Raw genomic sequence first — 26,165 nt, 5'->3', positions numbered from 1 at the left:
AAAGAAATGATGAAGAAATTGATAAGTACTATAATAAGACCCAGATTGGAATATGCAGGAGTAGTGTGGAACCCTCATAAAAAGAAACACATAAGGAAGTTGGAGAGACTACAAAAAATGGCTACAAGAATGGTTCCACAATTTGAAGGGATAACATATGAGGAGAGACTATTAAAGGCTATGGATTTACCAATCCTGGAATAAAGAAGGGAGAGAGATCTGATACAAGTTTATAAATTGATCAACGGAATGGACCAAGTGGATAATGAGAAACTGATCCTGAGAGAAGAATATGACATTCAAAGCAGATCGCATAGTAAAAAGCTGAGAAAGGCAAGATGTCTGGAGATATTAAAAAATATAGTTTCCCGCAAAGATGTATTGAGACGTGGAACAGTTTAAATGAAGAAATAGTGTCTGCAACAAGTGTGCATACTTTTAAGGTAAGATTGGATAAGTGTAGATATGGAGACGGGGCCATACGAGCATAAAGCCCTGGCCCTGTAAAACTACAACTAGGTAAATACACACACACACACCTAAAGAGGAAGGAAAGAAAGATTGGTTTAATGCATGGTGTGCTAGGGCAAAGGAGAAAAGAGATGGAGCATGGAAAAGGTTGAGGAGAAATAGAAATCCAGTAAATAAGGAAAACTTCAAGGCAGCGAGAAATGAATATGCTAAAGTGAGAAAGGAAGAAGAAAGGAACTATGAAAAGGACATTGTCAAAAAATGTAAGGAACAACCAAAATTGTTCTACAGATTCATAAATGGAAAAATAAGGCAAAAAGAAACAATAGAAAGGTTAAAAGGAGAGAACGGGATGGTGTAAGACCCAAAAAGTATGGCAGAACTGTTAAATAGTAAATTTCAGGGGGTCTTTTCTAAGGAATCCAAATTTGAAAGACCACAGGATAATAGAGAGACTGTCTATATGAAAGAGATTAAAGTAACCAAGCTGGAAATAAAAGAGTTGATGATGGGATTAGATGAGAAGGCAATTGGACTGGATGAAGAAATAGCAAGTCCTATATACAATATCTTAAAATGCTCAATAGAAAATGGAACAGTACCAGTAAAATGGAAAAGAGCTGAGGTGGTTCCCATATATAAGAGCAGAAGGAAGTAAGAACCTTTAAATTACAGATTGGTATCACTTACTAGTGTAATATGCAAGATGTGTAAAAGAGTAATAAAGAAACAATGGATTGAGTTTCTTGAAGACAACAAATTATTATCAAATAGCCAATTTGGTTTTAGAAAAGGTCACTCGTGTGTAACAAATTTATTGAGTTTTTACTCTAGAATAGTTAATAAAGTACAAGAGAGAGAGGGATGGATTGACTATTTATTTAGATTTGAAAAAGGCGTTTGATAAAGTGCCACATGAAAGATTACTATGGAAGTTAGAGGAGAAGGGTGGCATAAAAGGAATCACAATACAACGAAAGAGTAAAAAAGTTTGTTCCTGTTTATAGGATTCAGAAAAAAATACATGATTGATACAATGCTAGATGCATACAAACAAATAGACAAAAAATAAAGCGTGGAAGAAACTCTTAAAGCAGGGAAATGACTATAACAGACAGCAGTACAAAGATGCTAGAAATTAATATATTAGAGTAAGGAGAGAAGAAGAAAGAAATTTTGAGAAAGATGTAGTGGATAAAAGCAAAGCAAAGATGAACACAAACTTTTCTACAAGTTTATAAATGGCAAAACAAAGAATAAGGAAACAATTAAAAAATAGTTAAAGAAGGCAAGACATACCAAACAGAAAAGGAAATATGTGAAATAATGAATGAGATCTTCAAAGCGGTATTCACTGCAGAAGATTATTTCACAAACCTAACAGGACATTGGATTGCCAAGGATTACAGGAGATTGCAGTGCATGAAGAGGATATTGGAAGATTACTGGATAAGTTGGAAGTCAGAAAAGCAGTGGGGCCAGATGGTGTATCAGGCTGGGTGTTAAAAGAATGTAAAGAACAATTACTGGCTCCAATTTGGGAAATAATAAAAAATTCAATAAATGAAGGGAAAGTTCCACTAGAGTGGAAGAGAGCCAATGTAATACCATTATTTAAAGGAGGAAAGACAACTGAACCAATAAACTACAGACCAGTGTCACTTACAAGTATCGTAGGGAAGTTATATGAAATAATTATTAAAGAAAAGTGTGTTAAATTTCTGGAAGAGGAGCAAGTCATATTGAACAGACAATTTGTGTTCAAGACAGGGCGGTCATGTATATCAGACTTATTAAGCTTTTACTCGAGAGTTATTGCAGGACTTGTAAACAGAGATGGATGGATAGACACAGTATATCTGGACATTAAAAAGGCTTTTGATAAAGTCCCACACGGAAGACTTCTTTCAAAACTAGAGAACATAGGAGGACTGCGTGGAACCTTGCTTGAATAGACAAAAAATTACTTGAAGGATAGAGAAATGAGAACTGTGATCAGAGATACATACTCATCGTGGGGTAAAGTAACTAGCGGAGTGCCTGATAGACTCTGACTGGACGGGCGATAAATTTAGCAGCCTTTTGCGAAAAGCCTCTCTTGCGGAAGAGATGCTGGAGAGTCTCCATTCATGAAGGTGAAGACCCCCTGGTAACTTATGAAAGAGGTAGCAATGAGGCTGGCGGAGCAGAGAGTTCCATTGCAGCAACACTCCAGGATGGTCCACAAGCAGACTCAGAAGCAGAGGAAATCAGTCTGCCTGGTGCCACTGCAGGGCAATCAGTCATGCGAACACAAGCGGAATCTCTGACTCGAACTAGCACCTGCCAAATCAGAAGGAAGGGAGGAAAGGCGTATAGATCCAAGCCCTCCCATGGAAAGGCAAAAGCATCCTCTTTCCAAGCTCCCGGGTCAGGCAGGGGAGATACACAGAGGTAACTGGTGATTTAAGGCATTGGCAAACAGATCCACCTGTGGTGCACCCCACACCTGAAAGATCTCCCTGCACAATATGGGATGCAGGGTCCACTCTGACCCCACACACTCGCGACTGAGGATGTCTGCTACTGCATTGCTCCATCCCGGCACGAACCTTGGTAGAAGAGAGACCGAGTTGTCCTCGCACCACCGGAGAATGTCCCCCACCAGACCCAAGAGAGACTCAGACTGAGTGCCCCCCAAGTTCCTCAAATAGGCCACCATTGTCGAATTGTCTGACATGAGAGACACCACTGTGCCTGAGACTTCCTGCTGAAAGGACTGCAGTGCTCGGAAAACAGCCATCATCTTCAGGTGGTTGATGTGAAACCTTCACTCCTGTGGAGACCAAACCTCGGAGCCTAGAGAGTCTCCCAGATGAGCACCCCAACAGTGAAGGAACACGTTGGAAAACAGACTGTTCCGGAGGTGCCATTACAAAGGGAGCTCCCTTGATTAGATGACCCGGCATAAAAGCCTTCTAGCTTGACCCCCACAAGCTCTATAGCCCCTTTGGCTAACATGTCTTGTACTACTAAGTCCAAGGACACCTGACTCTATTGGTCCGCCTGACAAAGGAGGAGGACGCAGAAAGGGGAGGACATACCCATAACGCAGAGTCTTCACTACCCACTCTCCTGCTCCAACCTCTATCCACTCTCTCCATTGCTGCTGCAGGCAAGTGCCCACAGGCACAGGAGAGCAAACTGCTTCCCTAGCAAGATCTACCCCGGCCATGGGGTCCGCCACTGCGAGAATCCCTGGCCCGAAAGGATCCCACTGTAGCAGAGTGCTTGGGGACCGGATCCGACGAAGAGGAACTACAAAATACACCTCCTCATCTGAACTTTTATCTTGTTCCCACGAGACCCAGAGACTGATCCCTGAAAAGATGTTAACCCCCGCACCATGGAAGAGAGTGCACATTGCTGGGCAGCTAATTGCTTGTCTTCCTGTACCTTGGCAACCACCGCAGGATAAAAAAAGCACGTCAGAAATGGGAGAAGAAAGGAGCTGGTGCTTCTTTCTGTCAGAAAAGGTACAAGGCAATGAATCCACAACCGCCTGCCTCCGTAAAATAAGGAGTCTACAACGTAGCTCCACAGCAGGACAAAGAATGTCCTTATTTGCCTTGGCCAGTGCTGACAAAAATTCCAAAACATCCTGTTCCGTGTTCGAAGCAGCACCAGCCCAAGTAGTCAACACCTGGTCTGTCCAAGAGGCAATGTTAGCTATGGAGCCACACAATTTCTTCATTTGCGCCTACAGGCGGGAAGATTTAGAGACCACCGGGTTGCCCACCAGCCGTAAACCCCCCAACTCCTCATTAACTGGAGGAGGATCCAGAGAAGCCCCCTCAAGTAGATAAAAAGACCTGGCTTGTCCATACCATGTGGAGCAAGGCTTAAGCTTCTTCAAGGACCTGCATTGGGCTTCCTCACGGACAGCTTGAGCTCATAAGTGACCATGGGAGAGAAAAAGTGGGCTTGGGGACAAAACTGAGCCATGCGCCCTTTCTACCCCCATAAGGTGGGACAAGGAAGGAGTCTCAGGAGCAGGAAGATGAAGATAATCTCTCACCTGGCCTATTAGGTGTAAAAAAGGTGAAACACCTACTTGATTAGGAGCCACATCCTCCTCTTCATCCTCATAAGACTCATCTGTGGAAAGAGGGTGGCCAACTGAGATGGGAGCTGAAAGACATTGGCCCACCCCACTGCCACCAGGCACAGCAGTTGGTCGGCCAGCCTCAACAGAAACCTCATGAAAAAAATGGAAAATTGGACGGCGCAGACTTACCAGGATCTATATGATTCACACCACTGCTAGGAAGGGGATGGCCGCCCAGCATGGGAGCCGAGGGGCACACACCAACCCCTACACAAGGCACATGAGTCTGGTTGCCCAGCATGGGAGCCTTGTGGCTGGCACCAACACTCACACTCTAGGAAGGGAGAAGTCCATGAGATATAATAGCACCAAGCTCCACCCCCAAAGTATGTGGAATGGTCTCACTTATGCCTAATCCATGTGATGGGATGATAGGCTGGCCACCAGGCATGCCACCAGGCATGGGAGCCATATGGTAGACGCCAACCTCAACATCCTGGAAAGGAGTCTGGCCGCCAGTCATGGGAGCTGTATGGCAGACACCGACCTCCATTTCCTGGGTAGTGGGGTGGCCGCCGGGCATGGTAGACTGAAGGCTGTTGCCAACCCCAACCCCATAAACACTGCCAGAGGTACCAGGAGCACTGGGCATTTCCTTTCGTGAACCGCGGATAAAACCACGGGGGGGGGGGAGGGAGATAAGAGGCTGGCTGCCAGGCATGGGAGCCGTATGGCAGACGCCACCATCAATATCCCAGATAGGAGTCTGGCTGCTAGGCATGGGAACTGTTTGACAATTACTGACCTCCATATCTTGGGTAGTGGGGCGGCCGCCAGGCATGGTAGACCAATGGCTGTTGCCAACCCCACTCCCATAAACAGTGCAAAAAGTACCCAGGGCACCGTGCACTGCCTTACCTGCGCTAGGAACTGCTGCATGGCAGCCACCTGTTGTGTTTGTGTCTGTGGCAGATGCCGGCACCATCTCAACCTCGCGATCAGTGGCACCAGCTGGCCCCGCTTGCCCTGGCTTCTGCATAGGCCCGCTCGTACCCGGCTGGGAATCGTCTACCTGTGAAGCCGGAGACTGGAAACCAGAGAAGGGGGAATCCTGTGAAGAGGAGAGAAAGAGGGAAAGCCGACCCAACATCTCCTCCATCTTACACATGCGTTTATACAGCTGCTGAGACATAGGAGAAGACTTACACTTACCAGAAGACGAAGCCTTCCTCCTCTCAGTACGATCTTTAATACCGTAATAATTATGGGTAGCAGTATGTGTAATAACAAAATGAAGACTAAAGAGGAAAAAGATCGTGGAGAGATCATACAAGAAAATCTGATCCCTAATAAACAGATAAGCAAGATATTTAGACTATCATATAAGATGTTGACTAATATTAGAGTGGCATTTCATTACATGGATAAAGATATGATGAAAAAAATCATCACAAGCATGATACACTCAAGGCTGAAACATGCAGCAGTGGTATGGTCTCTGAACTCTAAAGAGGATAAAAGAAAATTGGAAAGGATACAGAAGATGGCTACAAAGATGGTGCCAGAATTAAAGGATCTCACATATGAAGAACGACTGAAGGAAATGGAACTGCCAACCTTACATGATAAAAGAGAATGCAGGGGCCTAATAACAATGTATAAGATAGTAAATGATATTGAAAAGATAGACAAAGAAGACCTGGTGCTGTTGACAGGAGATTGAAGGACAAAAGAACATGAAAAGAAGATCAGGATGAGGCAGTGTGCGAAGGATATAGGAAAATATAGTTTTCCAAACAGAACGGTGGAAATATGGAATGCATTGGATAATGGAATTGTCACAGCACATAGTTTGCATAATTATAAAGAAAAATTAGATAAATGGAGATATAGAGACAGGTCACTATGAGCCCTGCTCGAACCCTGTACAATACAACTAGGTAAATACACACACACACTACAAAGATGTGTTGAGACTTGGAACAGTTTGGGTGAAGAAGTGGTGTCAGCAATGAGTGTGCATAGTTTTAAAGAAAAATCGGATGAGTGTAGATATGGAGACAGGGCCACACAAGCGTAAAACCCAGGCCCTGTAAAATTACAACTAGGTAAATACACACACGACGCTCTGCGCTGCTGCTGATCCCCATCACCCCACTACCTGCTCTTGTGTTTATATACTGAACCTTCGTGAGGCTCAGTCTCTTGTACTGGGCCTAAGTGAAGCTTAGGCCGAGTAAGGGAAGAAAAGAAAGATGTAACGAATCCAAGGGGGAGGGATGAACACACCAAGCTTAACAAAATAGACCCTTTAATTCAATAACAACCCATCACAGTCATGTAACTTCCTACCTAGCCTACCTATAAGATGCGAGACCTATGGGGGGGGAAACTATGGGTAACTCAGCTGTAGATGAGAGGGCGTGAGGGTGCGTGTGGTGGCGTCCCGAGAGGTAAAAATGGCGGCCCGTCCCTCGCGGCGTCCTGCTTCTCTCTCTCTGTCTCTCTGCCTGGTTGGGCCTGCTGTGCTGGAAGTGGCAGAAGGTTCCACAGTGGCGGTGCTGTAATCATAATGATTATCTCATGAGTTGCTCTTATCAGACCATGTGGCGTATTGCAGCTCTTCCTGGAGAATGTTGGAGAGTGTACCTCGAGACGAGAGCGGGGTGATGTTCTGAGGGCGACGCCACCACGCTCCTCACCTTATAAGGCGGCATCCCTGATGACTGCACACGCAGCCATACATCATCTCCCTTCTCCCCCTACAGGGACTCCCTATATAAGAATTCCTAGCTACACATATGGAAAGAAGATAAGGATTTGGACTAAATAAATACCCTAATAGTGGGTAATAATCCCACTCCAGTACTGCTACTCGGTACATTTACATAGGCCTGGGCGGGTCGAGTGGTGCTCGTTTTCATAAACACATTGTAGGGCAGCATGAGTAAGGAAGATTTCACGCCTAAAAGCAGGTATTAGACCAGGGGAGGAATGCAAGAGGATGAATATGTTGATGAGGTAGAGTGGGGGTATTTGGAGGATTTGATACGGCAAACACTGCCCTCCATAAGAGTGTTAACGCTAGAAAGGAAATTGGGTAAGTGGTTAAAAGAGATTATGGGAATAAAAGAGAGCGAAGAACAGGATAGAGAGTTTCAGAAGAACATGAAAGAAAGGATAAGAAGAGTGGAAGAAAATGAAGCAAGGCTAAAAGCAGAAAACGAGGAACTTAAAAAGGAATTAGCCAAGTATAAGAAAGTAAAGTCGAAAAAGAAAAAGAGAATCTGAAAGTTCTAGTAAACAAGGAATAGGGGAGAGTACAGGATGTGATTAAGAAAGAAGTGCAGGCATGGAGAGTCCAAGATAAGAAAGACAAGGATAATTTTCAGATGATACAGACACAGCTAAAAGAAAGAGATGAGAATATGGCAAACAAAATGAAAGGAATCCTTAAGGAAAATCTAGAAAAGGAAATTGCAGAAAAGAAAAAGAGTGTAATCATATTTGGACTGGAAGAAAAAAGAAATGTAAAATATAGACCAACAAGGGAAAAGGAGGAAATAAAATCATTCAAAGACCTACTAAAGAATCTTAATGATGAAGATAGACAGACCCTAGAGGAGGTAGAAGAAATCCACAGAATGGGACCATATCAGGAAGGAATAGTAAGACAAATTAAGTTACTACTAAAATCATACCGATACCACTGATACCGATACTACTACTTATAGTGATTACTGCACTGGACATCAGGATGAGTTGGTGGACAGCGAGCGTTATCAGATGGGAGGCTTTGTTTTGGGGGATGCTCTAAGTCCTTCTGAGAACGTTTTGAAGCCATTTGCAAAGGTAAATTACTCAGTAATTGGAATGAATATCTTCTCAGTCTTCTGATTCTTGTCAGATATTTTAAATTCTTACCTCTTACTCCTTTAGCGACCATTTGGTCTTGTGCATTTTCATTATTAATTTTTTATTGACGATATTTTGCCAATCAAAATTTTTTTTTAAATTATTAAAATTGTAAAACAGACGCAAAATAGTAACAAAAGAAACTAATTTTGTTGTGTATGTTTCTCTTTAATTAAATCTGACATCCTTTGATAATAATTCATTAGACATTAGTAGACCAATTCAGAAAAATGAGCTTTCACCTAATCTTTCCAATTAAATAGAAAAATTTTTAGTTTATTCCAAATTTCTACTGTATTGCTATTATCTTAAATAATTAATATGCAACAAATTATACACAATGCTCATGATTACAAAACAGAATCGTTACTTTCTTAGTTAAGGAATTTCTACATCCTTAGGTTAACACAAGTAACTCAAAAATTAAACTTGCATTAAAATTAATATACATATATAATTCGAGCTTCCACCTATTCCAGTATGATATCTTGGAAAAGGCTAGCACTACCACTGTTAGTTATAAATCAAATAAGAATATGCTGTTATTTACAATAATGCAAAATGCTAACTAATATATATATATATATATATATATATATATATATATATATATATATATATATATATATATATATATATATATATACCAAATCATTTTGTTGGATTCTCAATATCTGAAGTTTGACATTCTTAGATTATAGTTCAAAAACATAACCTTTTCACCTGTGTGAACTTTGTGTGGGTGGAGGAGCAGCGTCTGACTGAGAGACAGTGAGAATGCGTGGTGACTCATGACCGACTGTGTGACAGGCCGGAGTTCAGCCTATACGTGTTTCATACACGTCCAGTTTAGAGGTTGTGGCTTATTATCACAGAAAACAGTATTCTATGACATACGGTAATCACCACGGAAACTTAATACGCCATATTATATTGATTTGGTATCATCAATATCTTATATCGAATATATCACATGGGTAAAAAAAAAAAAATGATATACACGTTTGGCAGCACATTGGGCCACCATTGTACCACTACTTGTAAGATGTCATATGAGTGTGACAGGCCGGAGTTCAGCCTATACGTGTTTCATACACGTCCAATTTAGAGGTTGTGGCTTATTACCACAGAAAACAGTATTCTATGACATACGGTAATCACCACGGAAACTTAATACGCCATATTATATTGATTTGGTATCATCAATATCTTATATCGAATATATCACATGGGTAAAAAAAAAAAAATGATATACACGTTTGGCAGCACATTGGGCCACCATTGTACCACTACTTGTAAGATGTCATATGAGTCATTGGAAGTTAGAAAAGCTACATATAAATTCTCTCACATTCTCGCATTTATGTTCACAAAATAACATTTCTATTAGCTTTTTACAAACCTTGTCCCCAAGAAAGAATTGTTTTGTAATGCCTAAAGTTAAATCTTACATGGAATACCAAAAAATAAAGCAGAGATGAGATGAGCCACAGACAAACCGAGAGACTCGCGGCCACTCGGCCGCTTCTTCTTCTTCTTGTGACCCTTTTAGCCTGCGTGTTGTCTTTCCCCATGATATTTGTGTCAACTCCTCTATTGCCTGCTATAATGGATATCATATCTTAGTATTCATATACGCTCATGCCACGAGGATAACCTTGACTCCATGGCACTGAGTGATAGTGAATTACTAATGAAATACCGCAGTATTTCATTAGTGATTCACTATCACTCAGCGCCACGGAGTCAAGGTTATCCTTGTGGCATGAGTGTATATGAATACTAAGATATGATATCCATTATAGCACGCAATAATGGATATCATTTCTTAGTATTCATATACGCTCATGCCACAAGGATAACCTTGACTCCGTGGCACTGAGTGATAGTGAATTACTAATGAAATACTGCGGTATTTCATTAGTAATTCACTATCACTCAGTGCCATGGAGTCAAGGTTATCCTCGTGGCATGAGCGTATATGAATATTAAGATATGATATCCATTATAACAGGCAATACAGGAGTGGAAACAAATATCATGGGGAAAGACAACATGCAGGTTAAAATGGTCACAAGAAGAAGAAGCGGCCGAGTGGCAGCGAATCTCCCACTTCGTCTGTGGCTCATCTCATCTCTGCTTTATTTTTTGGTATTCCATGTAAGATTTCACTTGATGCATTACAAAACAATCCTTTCTTAGGGGCAAGGTTTATAAAAAGCTAATAGAAATGTTTTGTGAACATATATGCATATATAAAACAGTAACCTCAGAGCAACCTGATAGCAACCTTGTCACCATCCCTCCAAGCGTTCATGGATGCCATTTCGAGGATTTGGTAATGACACCAGCATGTACCAATCCCTTCCCTGAGCCTTGCACACCCAGCCCCTAGTAGTAGACAAATAATACTACAGAAATAAAGGTCGCCAGCAGTGTATAACTTTCTCCACTGCTAGGGAATCTCCTTAGCAACTCCTTCTCCCCCTGTACTAAACCAAGTAGAATTTATAGATGGTATATGTTATGTGTAAGGGCGAAGTCTTAATACTCCATAGAGAAACCGCCCACACGGACAATTCCACCCACTTCTCTACGGGAGTATTAATGCCTCTCCACGCGCCTTGTACCCAGGCTGTAGGTGCCTACAGACTGGGACAAGACGTGCAGTATATATATTATTATATTACTTAATGCAACAGATGCTTGCCAGCACCTGTCAAGACTGACTCCCCGTGCCTACGGCTTACTACGAGACACGATGCGTATAACACATCCAGTGGTATGCACAAGCCCAACTACCAACTTCAGGTGACAACCAGCCATGCACGGAGTCAAGATACTCGTAGTTAACAGGTCATGCAGACGATTACTGCATGCTGACTGGGAGACAGCATGAAGCTTCCCACCAGACAACCAGTGTGTGTGGCTACGGCCACTATAAACAGTATACTACAGAAGCTACACAAGATGATGGTGGCACACAGCCGCCCACCAAAACACACTGGTGACCACGGCCACCTAACAAACAACAATCGGGACGATCCACTCACCAAGAGGGACAAACGCAAAAACACGGAAATGCAACCAACCCGCCACACTTTCCACTGGAACAACCAACCTGTTGCTCCACACTGTCACGGCCTAACCAGCAGCAAACCAGCTACTCAAAAAGGAGGGCACAACTCCCAGACCAAGACTGGTGAGCACCCAGAACAGCCCAGCAACACGTGTCTCAACCCTGTGCCAGAACCCAAGAGCACACGTGTCTACCTCCGCTAAAGACTGGCTCGGTACTGACGCGATGCTTGCCAGGCCCAGCAAGATGGCGGGATCAAAGAGGGGGAGGTTGGCCGCACAGCAGAACAGCGAGAGACCCGCGCTGCGGGCCGCCATACAAATGAATTAATAAGAAATAAAAGGGAAATAAGGCGGTGCCCCTCACACGCCTTCCCTTAAAAGAAAAAATTTTGGAAACAACATTTACAAAATTTTTCAAAGCAGGGAACTGATTAAAGGGAATGGCCTCGGGACAAACAATCTGCTACAACGTTGTCTGCTCCTTTTATATGTTTGACAATGATATTGTACTCCTGTATTTACTCGGTATGGGGGCAGTTTGACAGGCTCTGAGTCCCTAACATCAATATTGTGTTCTATCAACTGAGTCCTGCCCGGAACACTGCTAAACACGGAAGGGTACTTCCTCAGCTGCCGAAGCAACTCATCTTGCTGATCCCCTTCTAGGTGCTCAACCTTCTCCTTCAAGAGATGGAAGCTATTCCGTTCCCACTGCCCCGTAGGAACGACAATTTCAGGCCCAATAACTTCTGGTGCCTCTCCCTCCCGGCAGAAAAATAAAACTGAAGATGCCTCTTGCACGGCAGAACTAAAAGAGCCCTTTTGGCTAGTAGAACGAAAATAGGGCTTCATCATGTTAACATGACACAGCTTTGCCCTCTTGTGCCGATCAGGAGTGACCACCAGGTAGTCGAGGTCACCCACCTTCTTTTTTTTATAACATAGGGGCCACTATAGCGGGCAGCAAGCGGCTGACCCTGAAGTGGTAACAACACAAGTACTTCATCTCCAGGGGCAAAATTCCGATACTCGGTCCTGCGGTCATAATACCCTTTCATAGTCTGCTGGGCCTTACACAGGTGGCCCTTCGCCATCTCTAATGCCTTGACCAATCTCTCTCGACTGCTCATGAGGCTTTTAAGCAGTGAGACAGGGCACTCAGGCGACGGCTGACACCAAGCCTCCCGAACTACGTCGAGCGGTCCACGCACTCGGTGTCCAAACACTAGTTGATTGGGTGAGAAACCCAGGGACTCAGTGGGAGCTTCTCTCACCGCAAATAAGACATAGGGGACTCACTCGTCCCAATCTTTATCTCTCTCCATGCAAAAGCTCTTGAGCATGGTCTTAAGGGCTTGATGATGTCTCTCCAGGGCTCCCTGAGACTGCGGATGATAAGCACTGGACACGATGTGCTTGATACCCCACACAGTCATTGAATCTTTAAACAACTTTGAAGTAAAGTTGGTCCCCTGATTGTACTGCAGCTCGGCTGGCAATTCAAAGTGTGTAAAGAAATTCAATAAAGCTTTCAGCACCACCTTAGAGTGAGTGCTTCTCAGGGGAATCGCCTCAGGTTACCGAGTGGTAACATCCATTATGGTCAACAAATACTTGTGACCAGCCCTAGTAGCAGGCAGAAGACCTGCTATATCAATCAAAACCCTCGTAAATGGAGAATCAACAGCAGGGATGGGGTGGAGTGGCGCCACAGGGGGTGTCTGATTAGGCTTGCCCACCAATTGACAAGTGTGGCAGCATTTAAGAATTGTGGCTACTTCTCCAGGCATGCTGGGCCACCAAAAATTGCAACGCAGGCAAGCGACAGTCTTCTGGATGGCTAGGTGTCCAGCCATGGGCCCGTCATGTGCCAACAGCACAAGTGCCTCCCGCAGCTTATGCGGCACAACTTCTTGCAGTAACTCACCACCGTCACTCTCCTGCCATCTCCGACACAACACCCCTTGGTGCAGAACAAACTCCTCCCTGCCCTCCAACTCCTTACTTCCCTCACCCACTCAAGCAAAGAAGGTGGCCAACGCCGGGTCCTCCTCCTGCTTACGAATGAGCTCTGTAGGCTCTAGCTGGGTAAGAGAAAGGGAAACTATAGGGTCATGGGGTTGAAGCAATGCTGCAGCCCTACTTCCCACACGGCATCGAGGACGGAGAGCTGGCCCAGGCTGCTCCGCTCCTGCCATGTAATTCGGTGAGTCCTCAGAAGTATCATCACCAGCCAGGCAGTCACCAGGCGAGGGAACAGCTCGCTCCACAGGGGAAGAAACTTCCAGCTCCCCTGCAGAGCTGGAAGCCTCCCCACCCTGGGTGCCAGCTTACAACAAACTGCCTGACTCATCAGGCTGGGGCCTGTGCTGAACATCAGAGCCCTCAGCCTCCACACCAGGAAGCAACTCAGCATGAGTGCTCCCTCCGGAGTGCTCTGCAGAGTGAGGATAACCATCAAATAACTCAGCTACACCCAACACTCCGTCCTCACTCTCAGCAACAACTCCCGCCAAGTCCGGTGCATTAACAGGTGACTCCATGCCGTCTCTGTCAGCCTCTACACCTGAACTCAATGGTGAGCCCAATGCTGGCTCCACCACATCAGCACTGCTACTCCCATCTGGAGTCAATCCCACCTGGCTGCTAGCAGCCTCCTGGGTAGTAACAGGCTCTCTCTCAGCCCGACGGGCCTGAGAGCGGGTAACAACATTCACAGAGTCCTGCACCACTTGCCCAGACTCCTCAGCAACTTCACCCTCATTGGAGGTTGGAATCCATACACGACCACCAGCCAAATCATTCCCAAGCATGAAGTCCACTCCTGCGACTGGCAATTCGTCCGCCACTGCTACCTGAGCCGTAGCAGTGACAAGGGGACACTGACTGCTGTGCACCTGTATCTTGCAATACAGTGACGGGATACTTTGTGCCATCAATCTCAACAGTGCCTCCACACAGGAAAGGACGGCACCAGTCAAGCTTACCATTCTTAGTAAGTTCGGGCGTGGCAACAGGGGGAGGGACAGGTGGGCCAACCTGCTCTCTCTCTTCCAAACATGACTCAGGCACATGCCGTGTCTTCTCAACTCTAAAGCCTGAAGGAGCAGTCAATTGATCATTACAAACTTTGTCTGGGCACACCAGCAAGGCAACTGGCTTCTGTGAGGACTTGGGAGTTTCAGTTGTTACTAACTTTGGGCAATTGAACTTAAAATGCCCTTTTGCTCAGCAGTGATAGCATGTGGGCTGGTAATTATACTTGGGTGTTTTGGGGGCCGCCTTCCCCCATCCTTCGCAGAAGAAGGAGGGGTGGGGGCCTGGGGCTTTCCCAAACCCATCTTACTGCCAAATCCAGTGTATCATCTAAAGTGGCCTGGAGAGCCCGAGGAAGAACTACCACCACTCCTGGGCCTCCCCTAGGACCACCTTCCTTACGATTCCAACTCCCAGGCTGCTGCACAGGACGGTGGGCCAACACATAATCATCAGCCCATGTAGCAGCCTCCTTGAAAGTCCTAAACCTCTTCTCCCTCAATAGAGGTACCAACTCCTTATCAGCAATGTCAATAAATTGCTCCATAACTATTAACTCCTTCAGGGCCTCGAGAGAGTCAACACCCTCGCTTGCAATCCACCTCTCAAACACTTGCTCCAATGAACGAGCACACTCGAGGTAAGAGTCACTAGCTCGCTTCCTTTTTCCTCTAAATTGCAAGTGATAAGCTTCTGGTCATAGCTCATATGCCCGCAAGATGTCAGCATTAAACTCCTCATAATCATCCAGATCATCAGCTGACATTTTGTCATAAACTTCCAAGGCTTTTCCCTTGAGCTTATTCGCAACCAAGCCTACCCATCTCTCCTGAGACCAAGCAAACTCTTTGGCCTTCCTCTCAAAGCGAGAAACCATTCAGCCACTTTAGCCTCATCAAACTCAGGAACTAGCTGGAGATTTTTAGCTAAAATATGCTCTATACTCTGTTCTCCTCCTCCTCCTGTACCTCCAATAACTCCAGGTGTACTTACAGCATGGCAAGTTCTCTCCCACTCCAACTCTCTATCTTTATCTGCCTTTTCCCTCTCCAGGTCCAATCTCATCATTTTCATCTCTCTAGCCTCCTTCTCTGCTGCTAGTTTCTGAATTTCTCGTCTCTTCTCTGCCTCTCTAGCCCTCTCCTCAGCAGCTAGTCTCTTCCGCTTCTCTAGCCCTCTCTTCCGCCTCTATAGCCCTCTCCTCAGCAGCTAGTCTCTTTAACTCTCGCCTCTCTTCTGCCTCTATCTCCATTTCCCTTATTTCCAGCTTCAATCGCAGTTCCTCCAGTCTGGCAGCTGACTAGACACTATCAGCAATACTGCTTGCTGGACTAGATCGTCGGGAGCCTCCCCTGCTTCCGATACTTCTGCCAGGGCTAATGCGTCCCACATCACCTTCACTGGGACTGCCACGTCCGTTATCCCGAGACATACGTGCCTCCCCACTGACCCCGCGCACGGCCAACGACTCATCATTCAAACGTAGTAAGTCACCACCAGCCTCTTGCCGGGTCACACCCGCATGCACATCCTCATCATCTTCTGGTGAGATGAACAGGCCAGTAACTCCTTCCATGGTGTTCATAGGGACTCGTTCTCACAAAAATAAAATAATATAAGTAATAATACCCCACACAATAAACACTACACCACTATAAAGCACTTGGTTTAGAATCCTGGCGAGGTCGCCAATTTTTGTTACGGTTAACTGCTGCTCACTGGGGAGTATGACGCTCCACAGGGTCCCCAACACTATATTTCACAGCAGCCTCAACACTCAGGTTCTTTCTGCTGAAAATGTGCAAACTCTAATAGACTGCTGTTCCCTCACGGCGTCACAGCTGCCCTGAGAGGCGACTAGATACTCTATAACTCGTGCCTAATGAGGATTTGGTAATGACTTCAGCATGTACCAATCCCTTCCCTGAGCCTTGCACACCCAGCCCCTAGTAGTAGACGAATAATACTACAGAAATAGAGGTCGCCAGCAGTGTATAACTTTCTCCACTGCTAGGGAATCTCCTAAGCAACTCCTTCTCCCCCTGTACCAAACCAAGTAGAATTTATAGATGGTATATGTTATGTGTACGGGCGAAGTCTTAATACTCCATAGAGAAACCGCCCACACGGACAATTCCACCCACTTCTCTACGGAAGTATTAATGCCTCTCCACGCGCCTTGTACCCAACACCTGTCAAGACTGACTCACTGTGCGTACGGCTTACTGCGAGACACGATGCGTATAACACATTCAGTGGTATACACAAGCCCAACTACCAACTCCAGGTGACAACCAGCCACGCAGGGAGTCAAGATACTCGTAGTTAACAGGTCATGCAGACGATTACTGCACGCCGACTGGGAGACAGCCTGAAGCTTCCCACCAGACAACCAGTGTGTGTGGCTACAGCCACTATAAACAGTATACTACAGAAGCTACACAACAAGATGATGGTGGCACACAGCCGCCCACCAAAACACACTGGTGAGCACAGCCACCTAACAAACAACAATCGGGACGATCCGAGTCGCCACTCACCAAGAGGGACAAACGCAAAAACACGGGAAATGCAGCCAACCCGCTACACTTTCCACTGGAACAACCAACCCGTTGCTCCACACCGTCACGGCCTAACCAGCAGCAAACCAGCTACTCAAAAAGGAGGGCACAACTCCCAGACCGAGACTGGTGAGCACCCAGAACAGCCCAGCAACAAGTGTCTCAACCCTGTGCCAAGAACCAAGAGTGCATGTGTCTACCTCCGCTGAAGACTGGCTCGGTACTGACGCGATGCTTGCCAGGCCCAGCAAGAGGGGGAGGTTGGCCGCACAGCAGAACAGTGAGAGGCCTGCACTGAGGGCTGCCATACACACGAAATAATAAGAAAGAAGAACTGGATATTGTATGCCTGGCTGAAACAAAATTAAATGAGGCAATAAAAATATACATGGATAATAGGTATAATGTATGGAGGAGAGACAGTGGGTAAAGGAGGAGGAGAAGTCATGACAATGTTTAGGAAAGAGATTGTGGTAAACCAAGTGGAGTGTGGGGAAGGAAAAGAAGTACTAGTACTGTATGTAAAGATGCATATTATTAAAAAAAGAGTTAACAATCATTGTAACATATGTGCCACCAATAACAAATTCATGGATCATGGACCAATCAATCAAGAATTTATTATAAGGACATGATAGATAACACAATAAGGAGTCTGACGAGAATCATTAAAGAAAGGAGAAAAGTGATATTAGTAGGAGATTTCAACTATAAGGAGGTGGACTGAGAAAATTATGAAAGTGGTAAGGGATAAGAAGCCTGGGGAGAAAGATTCCTGAATCTAATGATAGATAATATGATGAACCAAAGAGTAAAGGAAAACACAAGATTCAGAGGAAATGACAAGCCAGCGAGAGTGTACCTGGTTTTTACAAGGGGTATACAAATGAACGATGATATAAGATATAAGTACCCATTGAGAAAGAGTGACCGTGTAATATTAGAAATGGATGTATAGGAAGGAAAGAAAGATAGATACGAATCATAGAAAGGAGACCGATTGAATTACAGAAAAGCTGATATTGAGAACCTCAAGAACTATTTAAATAACATTAACTGGGAGGAGATAGAAAATTCAGAGAGGGTGCAAGAAAAATATAACATATTTTTCAAAATATGTATACAAATTAATAGTCAGGGAATATGTCCCAAAATGTAGTCCTAAAGAAGAAGGAAAGAAAGATTGGTTTAATGCAAGGTGTGCTAGGGCAAAGGAGAAAAGAGATGGAGCATGGAAAAGGTGGAGGAGAAATAGAAATTTAGGAAATAAGGTAAACTTCAAAACAGCGAGAAATAAATATGCTAAGGCGCGGAAGGAAGAGGAAAGAAGCTATGAAAAGGACATTGTCGAAAAATGTAAGGAGCAACCAAAATTGTTCTACAGATTCATAAATGAAAAAATAAGACAAAAAGAAACAATTTAAAGGTTAAAAGAAGAGAATGGGATGGTGGAAGACCCAAAAAGTATGGTAGAACTGTTAAATGGTAAATTTCAGGAGGTCTTTACTAAGGAATCCAAACTTGAAGGGCCACAGGTATTAGAGAGACCATCTATATGAAAAAGATTAAAGTAACCAAGCTTGAAATAAAAGAGTTAATGAAGGAATTGGATGAAGAAAAGGCAATGGGACCAGATGAAATCTCAGGAAGAATACTGAAGAATGTATGGAAGAATTAGGAAGTCCTGTATACAACATCATAAAATGCTCAATAGAAAATGGAACAGTACCAGTAGAATGGAAAAGAGCTGAAGTGGTTCCCATATATAAGAAAGGAAGGAAGGAAGGAAGAATCTTTAAATTACAGACCAGTATCACTAACTAGTGTAATATACAAGATGTGTGAGAGAGTAGTAAAGAAACAATGGATTGAGTTCCTTGAACACAAAATTATTATCAAATAGGCAATTTGGTTTTAGAAAAGGTCGGTCGTGTGTAACAAATTTACTGAGTTTCTACTCTAGAATAGTTGAAGGATTACAAGAGAGAGAGGGATGGGTTGACTATTTATTTGGATTTAATAAAGGTGTTTGATAAAGTGCCACATGGAAGATTACTGTGGAAGTTAGAGGAGAAGGGTGGCCTAAAGGGAAGCACATTGAGATAGATGAAAAATTATTTGATTGTGAGAGAAATAAGAACGGTAGTTAAAGATATGAAGTCCAAGTGGAGAGCAGTAGAAAGCGGAGTGCCACAGGGGTCAGTATTGGTGCCAATACTTTTTCTCATATACATAAAAGACATGCCAGAGGGAGTGAACAGCTGCATAAATCTGTTTGCGGACGATGTGAAACAGTGCAAAGTTATAAAGCAAAATGAGGATTGTGAAATATTGCAAGAACACCTAAATAAGATCTAGAAATGGAGTAAGAAGTGGGAGTTGGAATTCAATGTGGACAAAAGCTATGTCATGGAAATGGGAAAGAGTGAAAGACGACCAGTGGGAATCTATAAGATGGGAGATGGAGTAGAACTGAAGAAAGTAAAAAAGAAAAAGGCCTTGGGATTGATGATGGAAGAAAACAATCAACCAGTAAGCCATATACATGTAACTCTTGATTTATGCAATAGATGCATTCCAAGAGGCATCACGTATATCAAAATTCACGTAAAACAAACTTGTAATTCTTATAAGAAACAATAGATAATAGGATGCAGGATGTGGTCCAAAAAAATTGTACAAAATACTCTATTTATTTGGCTAAATTAACATGTTTTTATTATTTACCATTCTAAATACTAGAAGTGTATTTAAAGTAAAGGGAAAAGCAAAAAATAATCAGAGAAAACAAAACAAAGAATACGTAAACACAACACTCACTGCGTCACTACCTTCACCACTCACATCACAGTCAGTCACCATCTTCCTCTGAGCTTTTCCACTTTATCAAAAATTCACTTATCAAAAATAACCCTACAGTTTCAAAGTAAACACGCCAATCTCTTCACCCCTCACAAATATTTTTACCATGATGGCCTTATATGTTTACCCTAACAGCCCCATGTTTACCATGATGACCCCACACCAAATTTTGGATTATTGTCCTCTTATTTCTTTTATTGTGTTAACACGTTTACCGTGGATGGCAACTCAGCATTCTTGAGATAGTGTTTTGTAGTATGGAGCGTTAAAAACCATAACATATTGGTACACCGGTGTACCCTGTGCATATAGTGCATATACGTATACAGGATGTAACATGACTTTCTGTAAATATTAAAAGAAATGAGAGAACATGCATTTTTAAGCAGAAAATCTCATATACACATATGCATTTTAAGGTTTTGTTTACCTATAAGATGATTTTAAAATTTATGAGAGGCACAATAGTCCATTGTGTTTTTTATGAGGTGACAATGACTTGCTGGCTTGCTGCAGCAGCCGGAGGTGCCACTTGGCTAAATATTGAATGTTTTAATGTTATATTTTGCAATCTGTGGAATGTTTCAGTATCTTACATTTTAAGACATTGTATTAACAAAGGCAACCCCCGCTTAACGAAGGTTCACACAACAAAATTTCGCTACAATGAAGGTTTCCTTTTACTACCTTCTACTCGTTTAACGAACACCAAACTCGCTTTAACAAAATTTTATCCAGGTAATTTTTTCCAAGTTTGAAAGCCCTGTCATATCACGCAAGGCTTTTGAATACACCAGCGCCTCTCGTGGACAAAACGCGCACCACTCACTCCCCTAGTTCAAAACAATAACAGCGTCAGCAGCAGCTCTGCATGCCACCAAAGTGCCCTGCAATGTCGCCTATCATTGCTAAGAAGACCAGGAAGTCTTTTACTCTCAAAGTGAAGCTGGATATTATTCACAGACACGAGAGACGAGAAAACTAATAGCACTGCTTCCCACCATGGCTTGACTCCATCTACTGTCTACCATTTTCAAGTCAGCAGACTCTATTAAGAAGGCTAGTGAGATCATATCTTCCTTGCAAGCTAAAAGAACCACCTGAAATTGTGACTCTGCAATGGATAAAATGGAAAGCCTTGTGGAAATTTGGTACATAAGTTTTGTATGCAGTACAATGATGTGCCCTTTCTTTACATTCCACAGGTTGCCAGCTAACATATTTCCCGCTCCACTCTCCGTCCCTTCATGAATTTAAGATCATCAACATTATAAAGTTACTTACATACATACATTAGTGTACATTATAATGACTTAGTCTTAAATTAAACTGCTTAAATGTTTAACTTCACAATTTTTACTTTCATTAAACCTTTACTGTACTATGATGCAGTCTCGCTTTGTTTACTCTCAATGGAAGTTCAGTCAGGGGTCAGACTTGTTATAATTGGTTCGCTTAACGAAGGGTATTTTAGGAACGTAACCCTTTCATTAAGCGGAGTTGCTTGTATGCAATTTACTGATAAACATTACACGATAACATTATTACAGTGATTTAAACTAAGTACTCACATACATACTATGTGGTAAAGTACCTATCACTGGGTGAGAAAGGAAGGGGAAGGATGGGAGAGTGGGGAGCGACTAATTTGTTAATGCAATCTGTCTTAGTATAAGATGCTGTATTAATAAGTATAATTTAAAATCATCTTATAGGTAAAAAAAAAAAAAAAACTGAGGCCGTCGTGGTCAGGGACCATCTTGACCACAACCCTCCACTGCCTAGTCAAGGACACCATCATCCACCTGCACTTCCTCTGCTTCCACCGCTACCACAGGATCGTCCAGATCCTCTTCTGATACTACATCTTCCACTGGTGTTTTCTTGAAAAAACTGCAGCATGGTGGTCTGGCACTTTTTCGTGAAAAATTCTTTTTGCATTACTGTGTAGCAGAAGAGTGTGTCCATGGCAGCGGAGCTCCCACCTATTGGCCAGCTGCAGAACTCTCTGGCGTGCAGTTTGAAATTGCATCTGGTGGTCAGTTTGAAAATGCGGTTGGGCCAAATCACATATAAGCAAACCGATTGCACAAATTAAATTAATTATAATATTTTTTCGGTCGCGTAATAACAAAAATATGTAAATTAAACACGCATAAATCGAGAGTTACCTGTGGTTAGAATTTTCAGAGAGACATGATTTGCTAAGGAATATTGGATTAGCGTTTCACTATATGGACAAAGAAATGATGAAGAAATTGATAAGTACTATAATAAGACCAAGATTGGAATATGCAGGAGTTGTGTAGACCCTCCTTAAAAAGAAACACATAAGAAAGTTGGAGAGACTACAAAAAATGGCTACAAGAATGGTTCCAGAATTTGAAGGGATAACATATGAGGAGAGACTAAAGGCTATGTATCTACCAACCCTGGCACAAAAGGGAGAGGGGATCTGATACAAGTTTATAAATTGATCAACAAAATGAATAAAGTGGATAATGAGAAATTGATCCTGAGAGAAGAATACGACATTCGAAGCACAAGATCCCATAGTAAAAAATTGAGGAAGGGAAGATGTCTGAGAGATGTTAAAAAATGTAGTTTCCCGCAGAGATGTATTGAAATAAATGTGGATAAGGTTTGGTATGGGAAGAACAACGCAGAAGTGATAAGCATAAGGATAAAAAGTGATGGAAAAGAATTAATAATCATGGTGACCTATGTACCTCCTAAAACAAATTCTTGGACATTAAGGGAATACGACAATATGATCAAGGATACTTTACAGAGTTTGGAAAGTGTATTATCTGGAAAAAGAAAGGTGATACTACTAGGAAATTTTAATTGTAAGGAGGTGGATTGGGAAAATCTAGTAAGTGGTGTTGGAGAGGAAGCATGGGGAGAGAGATTTCTTAATCTAATGATGGAAAATATGATGGAACAGAGGGTGAAGGAAAATACTAGATATAGAGGAGATGATGAACTGGCTAGACTGGATTTGGTGTTAACAAGAGAAGTGTACCTATGTGGAGATATACAATACAAATGTCCTTTGGGAGAGAGTGATCATGTGGTTATGGAAATGCAGATAGCAACAACACAGCGAAGGAAAGACGAGACATACAGGAGTGGTAGATTGAATTATAGAAAGATGGACACAGAAAGTTTGAAAAATTATTTCAGAAAATTAGATTGGGAGGAGATGTTACAAATCAGAGAAGTGCAAAAAAAAAAAATGAGATTTTTATGAAATATTATAAAGAAGGAGTTATGAAATTTGTACCAAAGTATAAACCGAGAGAGGAAGGAAGAAAGGATTGGTTTAATGCAACTTGTGTTAAGGCTAAGGAAAAAGAGATGTGGCTTGGAAAAGATGGAAAAGAGCAGGAATATACTAAATAAGGAGAATTATAGAGTGGCAGAAATGAGTATGTGAGGGTAAGGAGGAGGAAGAAAGAAAATTTGAAAAGATATTGTAGACAAGAGTAAGGAACATCCAAAATTGTTTTACAGGTTCATAAATGGTAAACTTAAAAAGAGAGTCCATTGAAAGATTAAAAGGAGAGCAAGGGATAGTAGATGACCCTAAGAATATAGCGGAATTGCTAAATAATAGGTTTCAGCAAGTATTTACTGAAGAAACAATGTTTATAAAGCCTCAGAATGTACAAGGAAATGTGCACATGGATGACATTAAGATACCTAAAAGGAGTTATATAAAATGTTGGAGGAACTTAAAGATGATAAAGCGATGGGACCAGATGAAGTTTCAGGAAAATTATTGAAGGAGTGTAGAGAAGAATTGATTGATCCATTATATGATATTATAAGGTGTTCATTAGAAACAGGGGAAGTACCAGTAGAGTGGAAAAGAGCTGAAGTGGTGCCCATTTATAAGGGAGGCAGTAAGGAAGAGCCTCTTAACTATAGACCTGTGTCTCTAACAAGTGTGGTCGGTAAGATTTGTGAGAGGGTGATAAAGAAATATTGGATACGGTTCCTGGAGGATCATAAGTTATTATTGGATCATCAATTTGGCTTTAGGAAAGGGAGGTCTTGTGTAACAAATCTACTGAGCTTTTATTCAAGAGTGGTTGACAAAATACAAGAGAGAGAGGGATGGATGGACTGTGTATATTTGGATTTAAAGAAAGCTTTTGACAAGATACCTCACATGAGACTGCTATGGAAATTAGAGATTTATGGAGGACTGAAAGGAAAAGTGTTAAAGTGGATGGAAAACTACTTGAGATGGAGGGAGATGAGAACGGTAATAAGGGATGCAAAGGTTGGTGGTGGAGAGTGGAGTCCCACAAGGCTCAGTGCTGGCATCAATACTTTTCCTTGTATATATTAATGACATGCCAAAGGGAGTAAACAGTTATATTAATTTGTTTGCAGATGATGCGAAGTTGTGTAGGTGTGTGAAGAGTGAAGAAGATTGTGAAATTTTACAGGCAGATCTGGATAAGATTTGGGAGTGGAGCAAGAGGTGGCAAATGAAATTTAATCTGAGCAAAAGTCATGTGATGGAGATGGGGAAGAGTACACACACACACACACACACACGGGACATCGTCGATGGCGGAGGTGGTCGCTGAGCTCCAGAGCAATCATCTATAATTCTACAGTTACCTAAGAGTAACCAAGGTGGGAAAGGAGCTGGTAATGTTTGTCCCGTCTCCATATAGTCATGTTAACTGTTGATTAGCAAAATAATGTCCAGTGAAGGTAAATATAAACTGTAGCCTGCGTTTGAGCCATCAGCTGGTTTGTTTACGTCTGCGCAACATGGCGGCCGTGAACTCGAAAGAGGAATCAGACTTCACAGGGTTTCAAGGAATAATGGAGAAGAGCACTTATGTGAAGAAAATTCTGGAGTTAGAAGGTAAAATTGAAAACTGTTTGAAAAGTATGAGGGCCTGGAAACGAGTTATGACAATGTAAAGAGAGACTGTGCCGATATGAAGAAGGAAAATGCAGCACTGAAAGAGGAAGTTAAGCTAATTAAAGTGAATTGCGAAAATGTGGAGAATCTCTAGGAAAAGTGATGGAGAAGCAGGCTGAATGGAAAAAAGTCAGGAAGTGGAAAGAAAGGAGGTAAATTACAAAGTTGCAAGTCTGGAAAAGGAAATCAAAGAGTCAGGGGAGAAAACTTTGGGCCTTGCTGAAATTATAGATCAACAGATCATAGAAGAGAAGATAGCTGAGAAAGTGGTGAAGGTTATTAAGTCAAATGAGACATTGGTGAGGGAAACTGTAGACAAAAAGAGATGTGTGGTGATATTTGGTGTGGAGGAGGATAAGACACCGAGTAAAATGGAGAGAGAGAAAACATAAAAAGGTGATAAATAATATCATTAATGTGGTGCAAGAGGAGGAAAAGACCTAGTACAAGAAATAGAGGACTTCCATAGAATTGGAAAGTTCACAAGAGAAGGTATGAGGCCAATAAGAATCAAACTTAAGTCACAAAAGGATGTAGATGAATTGGTGGAGAAGTCATGGAGGCTAGCCCAGCAGGAAACAACAAGGAAGATTTGGTTGAGAAGAGATCTCGGTGAAAAGGAAAGAGAAATGTTAAATGAGTTGAGAAAGGAGGCTTTGAAAAAATGAAGAGAGGACAGAAGAAGAGAAGAAAGAGTTTTTCTGGAGAATCTTGGATATGAGACTGAGGAAGTGGTTCATAACCCAGAAAAGTACAGCAAGAAAGGACTAAAGAAACTTACATATGAGCGAAATGTAATGTATTCCAACATAAATGGAGTGATATCGGGATTTTAGAACTCAACGATTACTTGAGGGACAAGAACCCAGATATTGTGGGTCTTACTGAAACAAAACTGAGAGAGGGAGAAGACCTGATGAAGGTTGGAGAAGGGAAATATAACGTTTGGAAAAGAAATAGAGTAGGTAAGATGGGAGGAGGAGTGATGTTGCTGGTTAAAAAAGATATAAAGGTGGATCAAGTGAAAAAGGTATGGGAAAGGCAGAAGTGCTAAAGATCAGAGCAGAAACTAATGAAGGAAAAAAGAGGCACTACATAGTGGTGTACGTACCACCTAAGACAAATGCATGGTCAGTACAGGAATATGAAGAAATGATAAGTGATACAGGAACATGTCTGGAAGAAATGTTGGGTGGCTGTG

At 42.6% G+C, this 26,165-nt stretch overlaps 1 protein-coding gene across 3 annotated transcripts in view; it reads left to right on the top strand.

The window, feature by feature from the left end:
- Positions 1-26,165, top strand: part of LOC123519858 (zinc finger protein 64-like) — a 181,090-nt gene that overhangs the window by 116,897 nt on the left and 38,028 nt on the right. The window contains exon 7 of one of the 3 annotated variants that reach the window (XR_006679116.1): positions 15,858-16,075. The exons of the other annotated variants lie outside the window; for them this stretch is intronic. The gene's annotated coding sequence lies outside the window, so the exon portion shown is untranslated. The remainder of the gene's footprint in view (positions 1-15,857; positions 16,076-26,165) is intronic. 3 annotated transcript variants of the gene reach the window in all.

Source organism: Portunus trituberculatus, chromosome 46, assembly GCF_017591435.1.
Source record: "Portunus trituberculatus isolate SZX2019 chromosome 46, ASM1759143v1, whole genome shotgun sequence".
Lineage (NCBI taxonomy): Eukaryota > Metazoa > Arthropoda > Malacostraca > Decapoda > Portunidae > Portunus > Portunus trituberculatus.
Note: the sequence above shows the minus strand (reverse complement) of the source record. Positions and strands in the feature narration are given on the sequence as shown.